Here is a 14,581-nt window from a genome sequence, read left to right as displayed (position 1 = left end):
CAAAATCGTGCACACACGAGCATCCTCACGCGAGATTTCGTTTCCTGCGCATGCGCAGAAGCTCACACAGGCACATATCAGGGACGCAGAGATGCGTGCGCATCACCATTTTTCCAACTGGGACTGTGTGCCGGACCGTCCATGCAGCAGCCCTCTACTGGTTAGAATGCAGTACTGCAGGCTACCTCTGATGACTGCCTGGCTGCCTGCTGTTCGATCCTGACTGGCTCAAGGTTGACCCCTTCCATTCTACTGAGGGCGGCAAAATGACCCAGATTGTTGGCGGCAATAGGCCGACTCTGTAAATCGCTTAGAGGGGGCTGTAAAGCACCATGAAGCGGTATAAGTCTGACTGCTAATGCTAATTGGGAAGCGAGGGAGGAATGCAAGTGGTTAGAATGCAGTTGCAGGCCCTCTGCCCAATGCCAGCAGTTCAATCCTGGCTGTCTCAAGATTGATTCCACCTTCCGAGGTCCGTAAAAGGAGGGCCCAGATTGGTTTTTTTTGGGGGGGGGGGAATAGGCTGACTCTGAAAACCGCTTCAGCCATTTTAATATAATAACAGAGATGGAAGGGACCTTGGAGATCATCTAGTCCAACACACACACACCGCCGCTTAGACAGGAAACTCTACATCACTTCAGACAAATGGTTATCCAACATCCTCATAAAGACTTCCAGGGTTAGAAAAGGGCTTCTAGACAGGGCTATAAAAATACTATGAAGCAGTATATAAGTCTAGGTCAGTGGTTCTCAACCTGGGGGTCAGGACCCCTTTGGGGGTCGAATGACCATTTCACAAGGGTCGCCTAAGATTACGGGGAAAAGACAAATTTCTCCTGGTGTTAGGAACTAAAGCTTCTATTCTGGGGCCTTGGAACATATTTTTACAATCTGACCAATCGGGCGTTTACAGTGGGGACGTCCTTCTGACCTTCCGGCCAATCATCTTGTTGGGAGAATTGGCACTAGACTTATGGTTGGGGGTCACCACAACATGAGGAACTGTATTAAGGGTCACGGCATTAGAAAGGGTGAGAACCACTGGTCTAGGTGCTATTGCTATCTTAGCCCTTGCGTGACCAGTTGCACAACATCCCCCTCGTCCTCTGCACACTGAGGGTGATTCTTTGTAGCTAGGATGTTGGGACTGAGAACACTGCCCCCCTCCCCCCCCTGTCAAACACCCCCAACCCGTGCTTTTCCTACTTAGCATCAGGCTCTGGTGCGCCGGAGGGCTGCGGAGTGGGCGGAGTGGCTTTGGCTGCTAGCGTGGCTTCCGATAGCCTGCTGGCTTCTTCCTGGGCGAGGGAGGCGTAGAAGACGGCTTCTGCACTGTCGTACGTAGGCTTGCTGAACCACAAAGATTCGGTATCCGGGTGCATAAAGTGCCAGGCGGGGCGTTGTGGGTGTGTTGCTGCCGAAATTTCCTGGGGAGACAGTGTCCCGATGGCGGCGTTGTTTCCTCGCTTGCCCATCGACTGCTTCCTTAGGCTGCTCCGGCCCTTCTTCTCTTTCCGGCCTTTTCGGGAGAGGTCGGCGTGGCCACGCTCCTGCAGCCTCACCTTTCCCAGAGGGTGGCCGTCAAACATGTTGGCGTAGAATAACCGCTCGGCGTCGTCGTAGATCGGCTTCTCCAGCCAGACTTCGGACAGCAGAGCTTGCAAGCTGGAACCCGGAGGTTTGCCGTTCACAGTCTGGTTCGCATCTCCCGCCGGGATGAGCGGAGCGCTGGGGGCCTGACGCTCAGCATCGGCAACGTGGGCCGGGGTGGAAGGAGTAGCCAGGGCCGTCACATAGCCCTCGTCTGGTGTGATGGGCCCGGCGCTGGCCAGGGTCAGGACGGACGGGGGCTGGAGCAAGTGTGTGAGCGTCATGAGTTGGGACCTTTCCACAAAGGCCTTCTCGGCATCGTCAAAGTGGAATTTGTTGACCCACACGTCCTGAATGACGTGATGGCATGCCATAAGGCTGCTGTGGGCGCAGCACAAGACGGCCGGGTTTTCGCTGGGCTCGACCTCAAACTGGATGGCGTCTTTGGACCAAGGCACCACAGCAGCCGGCTCCACGACGGGAAGCACCACGGGGGGCAAAGAGTCGGCGAGCGTCACGTGATAGGCAGATTCCACTTGGTCAAACCGAGGCTTGTCAAACCAGACGTGGTCAGCCATCAACCCTGCCAGGACGGGATCTATTTTGGGCCGCAAAGACTTGGCTTTGGGGGAATACTTCCTTTTCTTCTGATTCTTACCACTGCCAACCCGCCACAGCTCCGCCTTCAACACTTCCTCGGGGCAGAAGCCGTTGACGGTCACCAACTCTTGGCAAGACCCGGCCGCCGAGGCGGCTAATGCTGCTTCTCGTTCATAGTGAAGCCTCTCAGCCTCGTCGTACTTGGGCTTGTCCACCCAGACCTTTTCGGTGGGGCACAGCAGCTTCCTGGTTCTCATCTTCCGAACGGAACGCCAGCATGAAGAGACAAGCACAAAGGTACAGTGGCTGAAATAACACACCACAACCAGCGAGCGGTGTCCCGGCGTTCTCCAACCTGGGCGCATGGGCCCTGCGGGTGGGAACTCTGGAAGGGTGGCTGGAGCAAGGCTGGAAAGGCTTATGCAATGCCCCCGAGCTCCACCATTTACAGGTAGTCCTCAACACACAACCACAATTAAGCCCAACATTTCTGTGGCTAAGCAAGACAGTTGTTAAGGGAGCCTTGCCCCACTGTACTAAAGTGGTTAAGGGAATCCCTGCGGTGGTTAAGCGAGTGTCACGGCTGTTAAGTGAATCTCGTTCCCCATTGGCTTTGCTTGTCGGAAACTCACAAAAGGGGATCACATGACCGCAGTACACTGCAACAGACATAAATACGGGTCAGTTGCCAAGCGGGCGAGTTCTGATCACGTGACCCAGGGGGGGATGCTGCAACAAGTTGTGTTTACTTAAATGGCCTTAAGTCACATTTTAAATGCCGTTGTAACTTTGGAACGGACATTAAATGAACCTGTTGTAAGTTGAGGACTACTTGAATACATAGCCCTCGATTTATGACAATTGGGGACCAGAATTCCCGTGGATAAGCAACGTGGTTGTTAAATGACTCATGATCCATCTGACCATCTCTTTTATTGCGACGGTTAATCATTGCAGTAAAGTAAATCATGCGGTCATTAAGTGAATCCCCACTGACATGGCTTGTCAGAAGCTGGCTGGGGTGGTGACAAAGAACTATCCCACGATCCCAGAGATGCTCCAACCGTCATAAATCCATGCTGGTTGCCAAGCACCCGAATTTTGTTCATGTGATTGTGGTTATGCTGCAACGGTGGTAAGCCAAGGACCGAGGGCAAGTCATTTTTCAGCACCACTGTAACTTCCAACAGCCGCTAAGCAAATGGTTGTAAGTTGAGGACTACCTGTATACAAAGCCTTAGTCGTGTGGATTGCACCATTTTTTAAAAGGCCTTTAAGGCAATTGTTTTATAAAGCTCTGTCCCTTGTCATTCTCTAGTATGCCAACAATATTTTTATTTTTAATGCCTCGTATTTCTTAAACCATTTCACTCCCGCCGATGATATGGACTGTGGTTAGAATGAATGTGAATGCCTAGTTTTTATAACTTTGGGGGTTTAGTACTAGTTTTATGTTTGGGTTTCCCTTTGCTGTATTTTGTTATTTTATTATTTTAAGCTGAAAGTCATAAATGCAAGGATTGATTGCAACGTCATTTTTTTATCATCATCATAAGTGCAAATAGGTTGCTATACAAAGCCGTCACTAAGCAAGGACTGCCTATTTTGAAAGAAATTCAGTCCCATCCCTCCTGGTGAAGAAGGGGAGAGAATGTGCAGGCCAAAACATCCCATAAATTGCCAGTTGTTTCTTCTAGAAGGGGATATTTCACATAAATAAAGCAGAATTAAAAGTTAGCTCTCAGCTGGAAATACTGACTTGTTCAATTAAAGGGCATTTTAAGAATCTGGTAATTGGCAAAATTAATCTACGCTCCCAAAAAGTCCTGCTGACGTTGGATACTCAACTTAAGGACTAATAAGGAAGAATTTATGAGTCTTTTGACAGTTTTAAATATATAGGATTGGCAATTTTGATGCCTCACTAAGGAAACAACTTGTGGTCCACATGTAGATGAAATAACTTGGCATTAACCTGAACAAAAGTCAGGCCATTCCTCTCGAAGTGTTGTTTAAAATGTTCATTTCATCTCAGGTTATTTTTAATAATATTTTTCCTACTTACTGTTGGGAGACTGGAAAAGGGAGCACTCTACTACAAATTTGAAAAAGTTACTTGTCTAACCTTGAGTGTATCCATCACAAATTTGTAGTGAGATGTTAAAAAGCTGGAAGCTGTTATGAGCCAAGTCCTGGAATAAAGCATTATGTGAACTCCCAAGGAATTGTGACAGGCATTAAATGCCTTTGACATCACAATGCCACCTCGGGGGAGACAAACCAAGGATTTGTAATGGTAGCTTTAGCCTGGTGCAGGGATAGGCAAAGTTGGCTCTTCTATGACATGTAGACTTCAACTCCCAGAATTCCTGAGCTAGCATGATTGGCTCAGGAATTCTGGGAGTTGAAGTCCACAAGTCATAGAAGAGGCAACTTTGCATATCCCTGGTCTAGTGTAAATATATATTTTTTTCTACTGTGCCTTCCTACTTTTAACTTGTTTATAATCCAGTACAGTAATACCTTGTCTTACGAACTTAATTGGTTCCGGAAGTAGGTTCGTAAAGCGAAAAGTTCGTAAGACGAAACATTGTTTCCCATAGGAAACAATGTAAAAGCGATTAATGCGTGCAAAAAGAGAGAAAAGAAATCACAAAATGGCGCTCCGCTGGGCGCCACTGCCCGGCGGTCACCTTTTAAAACAGCCGGGGGGCTTCTCGGCGTTTTCCCAAACCCGAACCCAAACTTTTAGGGTTCGGGTTCCGGAGGCCGCTGAGAAGCGCCCAGCTGTTTCAGAAGGTTACAGCCGGGCGGCGGTGCTTCTCGGCGGAGCGCCATTTTTGCGATCGGCAGCAGCGTTTTCAGACGATCTGGAGGCTGGAAAGGTGGGGAATCCCAATAGGGAATTTCATGGGCGGAGCTTTGACGTCACAAAGACGTCAAAGCTCCGTCCATGGAATTCCCTATTGGGATTCCCCACCTCCTTTCCAGCCTCCAGATCGGGTTCGGGTTCGGGAGAACGCTGAGAAGCCCCCCGTCTGTTTTAAAAGGTGACAGCCGGGCGGTGGCGGCCATCAGAGCGCCATTTTGCGATCTGCGGTGGGTTCGTAAGCCGAAAAAAGTTTGTAAATAGAGGCAAAAAAATTCCGAACCCCAGGTTCGTATCACGAGGGGTTCATATCACGAGGTACCACTGTACTGTGTTGTTGATTTTCACATACAAAGCCATACAAGGAACATTTAAACTGTGCTCCTGGCTTAACATTCCCTTGGGCAATTTTGGATGCCATCTCTCTTAGATCTAAAGCAAATCAAAGAATAAGATACCAGCCCTAGAATTAGGTGTTATAGAAAGGTCATAGCAGTAAGTTTAAGAACATTTGGAGGAAGGAGGTCCAATTTATACAAGGGTAACTTTTAACATCCAGCTGGCTTGTGTCGGTCAAAATGCACAAAACACAGCGACATCTTTCTATCCCAAAAATCAAACTCTCCCCTTGTTAAATAAAGCTGCTATTATATGGAATTTCAAATGTGTCTTGTAAGGATCCCTTTTTCAGGGTTACTGTTTTGAAGGCGGAAGAGGGCTCTATGTTCCAAGGGTAGATAAAGCAGCAAACCCATTTTCTAGGAGAAAGGAAACCCGGACTGCAAACCTCTACTGCCTAGTGGCTCTATCCATCATTGGAAAAGGCTTCACAGTGCTCTTTGTATGGCTTTGATGGCTATTCGCAGGGCCTTGGGAATGGGAAGGATAAATAATGAAGATAATGCTAACCCATAATATGGCTTGCTTGGTGTTGTGGTTAGCTCTGGCCCTGCTCCTGCCCCAAGGACTGTGGATGTGGAGGAGACATCCACATGCTGCAGGTCTGTTTTGCTCCTGTTGGAATCTGCTGATGAAGGCTCCTCTGACCAAGAAGACATGAGTGACAGGGAGGAGAGTGGGGCAGACAGCTCAGAAGATCAATTATCTAGCTCCTCCTTGGATTCGGAACAAGGGTTAATGATACAGCCACGCATGCGGAGAGTGATACATAGGCAACAACAACTGAGAGATTATTATCAAAGAAAATGAGGCCACCTGTGGTCGGGTGGGGCTGTGGTCATTAGTGAGGCTGCTATAAATAGCAGCCTGTGGGTTTGGCCATTGTGGAGGATTATCTGATCGTTGTGTTTCGTGCCTGCTTTACTAACTTTGACCTTTTGTGTGCTGATTTTTCCCCGCTTTGAAACTAAACCAGAGCAAAGTGTGTTTCACTTTGTGAAAGAAGGACTGTGAATTGCCTCACAGCTGCAAGCTAAGTATCACAGAACTGATAAGGGACTTGTACAAATTACCAGTTTGTTTGGAGACTAGTGCTCTTTGCTATACCAAAAGAGGGCTTGGTTTAAGTGAATTTTCATTATAAAGAACATTGTTTTGAATTTTCAAACGTGTGTGTGTCTGAAATTTGTACCTGTGAAATTTTTGGGAGGATTCTACCAGACAGCCCGACAGAACAGCTTGATGTGGCTTAGTTGTCATGTGCAAACACCTCCTGAGAACAAAGGGCCAACTTTTTAAACAAAAGTGGGGTGAACCCACATATGTGCTACAAAACCTTTACGTTGTGCGTTATGTGGAGATTGTGGCATACAAAAACTATCAGCAGGTTTTTTTTATACCGAAGGATGGAAGGCTTATAAACAGTCCGTGTTATGGAACTGCAGCTTCTCCAACCGAAACGTAATTGTTCTTGTCCTACCACTCTGTTACATCAAAAGGAGAAAAAGAGAGAAGTATGAAAAGGAGATTAAGGGATGTCAAAACGATAGCACGGGGACGGGACGACTTCTAGCGTAAACCAGTCAAGAACTGTTCAGTATTATCGGAGGATACTTACTTTCTGGTTCCTAGGAAGGCATTAAAAGTAGAAGAAAGAGAAAGCATTAAAAGGAGAAGAAAGGGAGAGGAAAAATACTGTTTCTACAGGTAACAAAAGAACGTAAAATGACAAATCGCTGGAATAGTACTGTAACATTACTCTGAGATTACACTATTGAGATTACACCATTGATTACAACCATGTTTCTCAACCGTGGCAGCCTGAAGTTGGGTGGTCTTCAACTCCCAGAATTCCCCAGCCAGCCACTGTTGATTTCTGCTGATTTCATAATTCCATTTTACTTTAAGTCCAAAGTTAACAAATTTCCAAAACGTCCTACCCACAGTAGAACTAAAAAACCCTTTCCCATATCTCCAAGAGCTATATTTCTCTACCATTTTAAACTTAAAATAATAAGTCCAGTTATGAAAATACGTTTCCAAATCACGAGCATAAACCTATGATGGGATTTTAGTTCAAATTCTGAATACATTAATTTTACTTGTAATCCAGCTATTACATCCAATTCCTCATTCATAAACTTCCTCCCAATTAGGTAATTCTTCTATTCAATGTAATACTTATGCCAAACCTACTGAACTAAATGAATTAAATTTAACATCCATTTGATCGCTTTTTCAAATATGAATATGTACATTAATCTTCAATATAACAAATATATGAAAATAACTCCTAACTTTTGCCTGGGTTTTAGTGTATTAAGGTCAGATATATAAATTATACTATGAAGCCATCTTTCCTCTAGGTAGGAATATGTTACTCTATGAGATCCCAGCTATACATAAAAACATTTTAAAATGCTATTTGATCATTTCAGGGCTAAACTGTAAACAATCGAGAGGGGTGTCTGTTTAAAATATGTCCATAAAACACCATGGGTACAACTTGTAAAGCTATGACGTCCACCATCAAACCCACTGGAACTAACCAGGCACATGAATTGACATGTATACTCCATATTCTTTTGTGCATGTGGACAACCATAAAAATCACCTATTTGTAGACTCACAACAGCGCAATGTCTTAATTTAAGCTCTCATCCATAAAAGGCAGGTTATTTGCTACAGGATCAATAGAAACATGCCTGAGAAATTGATTGATCACAAAATGTTTATTTGTATGCTAGAAAGCTAAAGAAAAAATAGAGACCACCAGTTAAGATGACATGCCAAGTTACCAACAAAAAGAAATTGGTCTAGATCAGACCTGGGCAAGATGCGGCCCGAGGGCCGGATGCGGCCCGCCCGCTGTCTGTGACCGGCCCGCAGAGGACAGTCCAACTTTTCTAGATAAGAACTGGGTGTTCAAGATATAATATATAATACAGTGATACCTTGTGTTACAAACTTAATTGGTTCCAGGATGAGGTTCTTAAGGTGAAAAGTTTGTAAGACGAAACAATGTTTCCCATAGGAATCAATGGAAAAGCGATTAATGCGTGCAAGCCCAAAACTCACCCCTTTTGCCAACCGAAGCGCCCGTTTTTGCGCTGCTGGGATTCCCCTGAGGCTCCCCTCCATAGGAAACCCCACCTCCGGACTTCCGTTGCCAGCAAAGTACCCGTTTTTGCGCTGCTGGGATTCCCCTGCAGCATCACAAAAACAAGGAAGTCCAGCGGCGGCGGTGGGTTTGTAAGATGAAAATAGTTTGTAAGAAGAGGCAAAAAAATCTTAACCCCTGGATTTGTATCTCGAAAAGTCTGTACGATGAGGCGTTTGTAAGATTATCACTATACAGTGATCCCTCGATTTTCACGATCTCGTTCTTCGCGAAATGCTATATCGCGATTTTTCCCACCCGATGACGTCACTCTCTTCCTTCCTTTCTCATCTTTCTTTCTCTCTCTCTTTCTCTATCTTGCTTCTTCCTCTCTCACACTCTCTTCCTCCCTCTCTCATCTCTTTCTTTCCTTCTCTCTCTTTCTCTATCTCTCCCCCCCTTGCTGGTGGGCGGCGGGCGGCGGGCGAGCGGGGGCATCAGCGAGGAAGACCCAGGGAAGGTTCCTTCGGCCGCCCAGCAGCTGATCTGCTCATCAGCGCGGCAGCAGCGAGGAGCCGAATCGGGGTTTCCCCTTTGCGTGGGCGGCGGGGAAACCCCGATCTTCGTCTGCTCGCTGCTGCTGCGGCCGCCCAGCAGCTGATCTGCTCGGCAGCGCAACAGCAGCGAGGAGCCGAATCGGGGTTTCCCCGCCACCCACGCAAAGGGGAAACCCGATCTTCGTCTGCTCGCTGCTGCTGCGGCCGCCCAGCAGCTGATCTGCTCGGCAGCGCAACAGCAGCGAGGAGCCGAATTGGGGTTTCCCCGCCACCCACGCAAAGGGGAAACCCGATCTTTGTCTGCTCGCTGCTGCTGCGCTGACGAGCAGATCAGCTGCTGGGCGGCTGAAGGAACCTTCCCTGGGTCTTCCCCGCCGCCCACGCAAACTCCACCATCTGCGCATGCGCGGCCATGAAAAAAGGGCGCGCATGCGCAGATGGTGTTATTACTTCCGCAACCCTACATCGCGAAAAATCGATTATCGCGAGGGGTCTTGGAACGGAACCCTCGCGATAATCGAGGGATCACTGTATCGCGATTTTTTAAAAAATATTAATTAAAAAAAAAACACTTCCGGGTTTGGCTTCGGGAGTCAGCTGGGAAGCGGCACGGCTGTTTTAAAAGGTCGCAGCCGGCCTGGGGGGCTTCCCAGCACCCCCCCGAACCCCCGGGGGGGTGCTGGGAAGCCCCCCAGGCCGGCTGCGACCTTTTAAAACAGCCGCGCCACTTCCCAGCTGAGTCCTGAAGCCAAACGCCAAAGGCGAACTTCCGCGTTTGGCTTCAGGACTCAGCTGGGAAGCGGCGCGGCTGTTTTAAAAGGTCGCAGCCGGCCTGGGGGGCTTCCCAGCACCCCCCCGAACCCCCAACCTGGGTCTTCCCGGCCGCCCACGCAAAGGGGAAACCCCGGCTCCTCGCTGATGCCCGCCGCTCGCCCGCCCACCAGCAAGAGGGGGAAGACCCAGGGAAGGTTCCTTCGGCCGCCCAGCAACTGATCTGCTCGGTAGCGCAGCAGCAGCGAGGAGCCGAATCGGGGTTTCCCCTTTGCGTGGGCGGCGGGGAACGCAAACTCCACCATCTATGCATGCGCGGCCATAGAAAAAAAGGGCGCGCATGCGCAGATGGTGTTTTTACTTCCGCAACCCTACATCGCAAAAAATCGATTATCGCGAGGGGTCTTGGAACGGAACCCTCGCGATAATAGAGGGATCATTGTATATATATAATATAATTATATATATATAATATATATAATTATAATATATAATTGTAATATAATTAACTCAGTTCTACCCAATAATATAGAGTTAGAACTGAGAACTGAGTTAATTATATTATTCCGGCACTCTAATACCATTCCAATTTCTTATGCAGCCCTATGGCAAAATTAATTGCCCACCCCTGGTCTAAATTCTAGAACAAAGAGTTGCAAAAAAGGGGCGAGGGGGAGAAAAAACCAATAGCAGAATATTTGTAGCTCAAGGTTGACATGTGGGTCCTTGAAAACTGTTGGATTAGCCTAACTAGGTAGCATAAGCAGCACTGATATTAGAATAGAATAGAATAGAATAGAATAGAATTTTTATTGGCGAAGTGTGATTGGACACACAAGGAATTTGTCTTGGTGCAGATGCTCTCAGTGTACATTAAAAAAAAGAGACATTGTCAAGAATCATGTGGTGCAACACTTAATGATTGTCATAGGGGTCAAATAAGCAATGAAGAAGCAATATTAATAAAAATCTTAGGATATAAGCAACAAGTTACAGTCATACAGTCAACATGGGAGGAAATGGGTGATAGGAATTACCTAGTTAAAGTAATGAAATGTTTGCAAGAAAACAAGCAAGCTCTAATGATGTACATAAAAACTGCTGACAATCTGCATACAATTAAAGTTCCATATCCTGCTACAGTGCAGCATTAAAAATTGAACAGGGGCTGCAACCCAGAGAGAAGGGAATGACACAGCAGGCAGAAACGTGGCTCTTCAAGGATGTTCCAAGTCTTCTTTTTTTTCAAGTAACAGGAGGAGATGTCCTACGTACTTCTAAAGATGAGGCAAGCAGAAAAGCCTGACATTTAGAATTCCCTTAACAACTGGGAAACGTCACACTGGACAAAGCTACCGAGTCACAAATTAGTGTGCAGAGCCGTCACAAAAGTACAGGTAATCTTTGAGCTAGGATAACAATTGGGGCCAGAATTTCTCCTGCTACGCTAAGTGGTTCTTAGGAGACCCCTGCCCAATTTTTAAACCTTTTTGTGCCAAGGTTGTTAAGCAAACCATGCAGCTACTAAGCCGACTTCCCCTGTTGGTTTTGCATGTCGGAAGTCTGGCAGGGACAGTTGCAGATGGCAACCCCTTGATCCTTGGGACGCTGGCTGTAACAGCCATAAGTCTGAGGATTGGTTGTAAGTTTTTTTTCCCCTTAATGCTGCTCTATTTTTAGGGCTTTAAAAGATCAGTTACTAAGAACAGTTACTAAGTTGAAGACCTCTGTATTTCTCCAAAAATAGAGAAATTGGGATTTTTTTTTCCCAAATGGAAAGTAAACCTCGCACAATTTTTCAGGATGCTTGTAATATAAGCCCTAGCCCCCCAAAATAAGCCCCAGTTAAGATAATCATTCAGAGGGATGCATTTATAAAACGTCACCAGAAAATAAGCCCTGATGCAACTTTTGGAGCAAAATATTAATATAAGGCCCAGTCTTATTTTGGGGAAAATATGGTTCCTGTATGAGGAGCTCCATTACTTGAATCCCTTGAGGACCAGAATCATGAACATGATAAATAGTCACCTATTAGGAAAATGCAGCTTCACCAAGCTCCTAAAACGAAACTGTCATTAATGTGGCTTTGTTCTCCCAGGAGGAAACAAATGCAACCTCTATTTTCTTGAGGCACTGTCAACTTTTCTTTTTTAAGAGTTGAGAAAACAAGATTTCACCAGCAAAACTGGTTAAGGCCTTGAAGGGCAGAGCTTCTAATCTAATCCTCAGCTGCCTGCAGGCTCAGTCCTAAGATCTGGTCCTCTTCCTCCCCATGTTTCAGGATTTCTAAAAGCCAAAAAAACCCACCAAGGCAGGAGAAAGGATGGACAGCAGTGGACGGAGCATGACAGATTACAGGTGATCCTTGAGTTACGACTACAACAGAGCAATAATTTCCATCGGTAAGCAAGATTGTTTAAATGAATCCCCCCTCCACCATTTTATGATTTTGTTAAGTGAATGATTACAATGAAATTGTAAAATGAATCTGTAAAATGAATCAGTGCAGCTTACAATAAAACTATGATACAATTACAATAGTCAAATTTACCATATTTTTCAGTGTATAAGATGCATCTTTTTCCTCCCTAAGAGGCTGAAAATTTAGGTGCATCTTATTATTATTATTATTATTATTATTATTATTATTATTATTATTTATTAGATTTGTATGCCGCCCCTCTCCGAAGACTCAGGGCGGCTAACAACAATATAAAAAGACAAAAAAAGTACAGTATGTATGTATGTAGCTCCCCCTCCCCCAAGCCCTCACTAGCTGCCCGGTTCTTACCTTGCAGGCTCTTTCATTGCTTCTCTCTGTGAAGAATGTTTTCCAAGCCCTAAGTCTTTCCAGGATTTTTTTCATTGCTCTAACTTCCTCTGAATAAGTTTCTTTCCAGCCCTAACTAGGTGCTAACAATGTTCCCAGCTCCTATCGACTTGCAAGCTCTTTCATTGTTACTCTCTGCTAAGAATGTTTTCCAAGCCCTAAGTCTTTGCAGGGATTTTTCCATTGCTCTACTTACTCCGATTGTTTCTTTCCAGGTGCTCATGATGTTCCCAGCTCTTACTGACCTGCAAGCTCTTTCATTATTATTCTCTCTGAATAATGATCTTTTAAAAGCCCTAACCAGGGAATAAAATAATGTGCTGAAGCTGACCAGACTAAAGACGCTAGCCAGATGAATATCTGCTAAGCAGATTCTTTCCCCTATTTTCCACCCAAAAAACTAAGGTGCATGTTGTACTCCAGTTCCTCGTATACTACGAAAAATACAGTAAATATATTGTTTATTATTATTATTATTATTATTATTATTATTATTATTATTACTATTTAGATTTGTATGTCGTCCCTCTGGGCAGTGTTCTCTCTAAATTTTTTTTGGGGTGGGCGGAAAAGTATAGTGTCTGAGCGGCAGTCCCTTCGGGACTGGGCAACACAGAAATAATAATAAAATTTCCCTCTCGGCTTCTGGGCAGGTTTGGAAAACTCTGAGTTGATGATAATTTTTAAGTGAGCGATTGCTCACTGCTCAGCTTAGAGGGAACTATGCCTCTGGGGTGACTCACAGCATATAATATAAAACAGTAATACAAAGACAAATCTAATAATTAAAAACTACATAAGCTCAAAAAAATAAAGGGAGCACTTCAACAATACAATATAACTCCAAGTAAATCAAACTTCAGTGAAATCAAACTCTCCACTTAGGAAGCAACACTGATGGATAATCCATTTCACCTGCTGTTGTGCACATTCAACTTTGTATAGAACAAAGTGTTCAATGATAATATTGAATTCATTCTGATCTAGGTGTTCGAGGGTTCCCTTTATTTCTCTGAGCAGTGTATTAAAAATCCAACAAATTCCCAGAATTCTCTTTTCAGTTGCAAGCCCAGCATCTTAAAACAGCTGGCAAGCTTTGAGAAACGCCTGGCTCGATGCACAAGAAGCCCCCCACACCACACCCCCTTGGCACAGCTGAGAGATGACGCAACCAGAGCTGGATCTCCACCCCTGAGTCCTTCAACCACAACCCCGCAAGGTAGACCGGCGAATGGTGGGAGAATAAAGAACTAAGGGAGGGGGCGGAGCTTTAAAAGCCTACGTCATCCCCTGCCCCGCCCACTCCACCCGGGATCCTCCGTCCAATGGGATGGGCGTCGTGGCGCCCGGTGGGCGATGGCCCGAGACCCTTCGGGTCAAGCAAGTCCGGCTGGACGCCGTACGGAGCTTTTGTGGGGATTCTTCGGAGCGGCCTGGCGGCCTAGCAAAAGGCTCACGGCGAAGGAAGGGGGCTCTACTCACGCAGCGTCGCCGGCAAGACAACGAGGCAGCCGGACTGAGGGAGACGCTCACTTCACCTCACGCTCCGGCGGAAAAAAAGAAGGAAGGCGCGCGCTACGCAGGGGGTTATGGGAGCGACACGCCTCCCTCTCCGGACGACTTCATTTTGTGCAGAACCGAGGGGGGAGAAGAGAAGAAGGCAGCGGGCGATAGACCCAGAAGGGCAACCGAGGCGGAAAAGAGGAGAATCCCGACGAAAGAAAATCGAGTGTATCCATACGGCGACGAGAGGAACAGCTTTTCCTTCTTCTTTCCTTCTTGCTCTTCCCCCCAACCGGCTACAATGATGGAATGATCCAGGTCGTTGAGAGGACGAGGCCAAGATCCTGGACGGGGGG

General features: G+C 46.3%; 1 protein-coding gene across 3 annotated transcripts in view; it reads right to left on the bottom strand.

Annotated features, from left to right (window-relative positions):
- Positions 1-14,519, bottom strand: part of EEF1D (eukaryotic translation elongation factor 1 delta) — a 63,743-nt gene extending 49,224 nt beyond the window's left edge. For 2 of the 3 annotated variants that reach the window (XM_070748389.1, XM_070748391.1), the window contains exon 1: positions 14,205-14,519. The gene's annotated coding sequence lies outside the window, so the exon portion shown is untranslated. The remainder of the gene's footprint in view (positions 1-14,204) is intronic. The other variant, XM_070748394.1, reaches the window with a different exon arrangement.
- Positions 14,520-14,581: the final 62 nt, after the last annotated feature.

This window comes from Erythrolamprus reginae, chromosome 3, assembly GCF_031021105.1.
Source record: "Erythrolamprus reginae isolate rEryReg1 chromosome 3, rEryReg1.hap1, whole genome shotgun sequence".
NCBI lineage: Eukaryota > Metazoa > Chordata > Lepidosauria > Squamata > Dipsadidae > Erythrolamprus > Erythrolamprus reginae.
The sequence above is the reverse complement of the archived record's forward strand: the minus strand, read 5'-3'. Positions and strand labels throughout refer to the sequence as shown.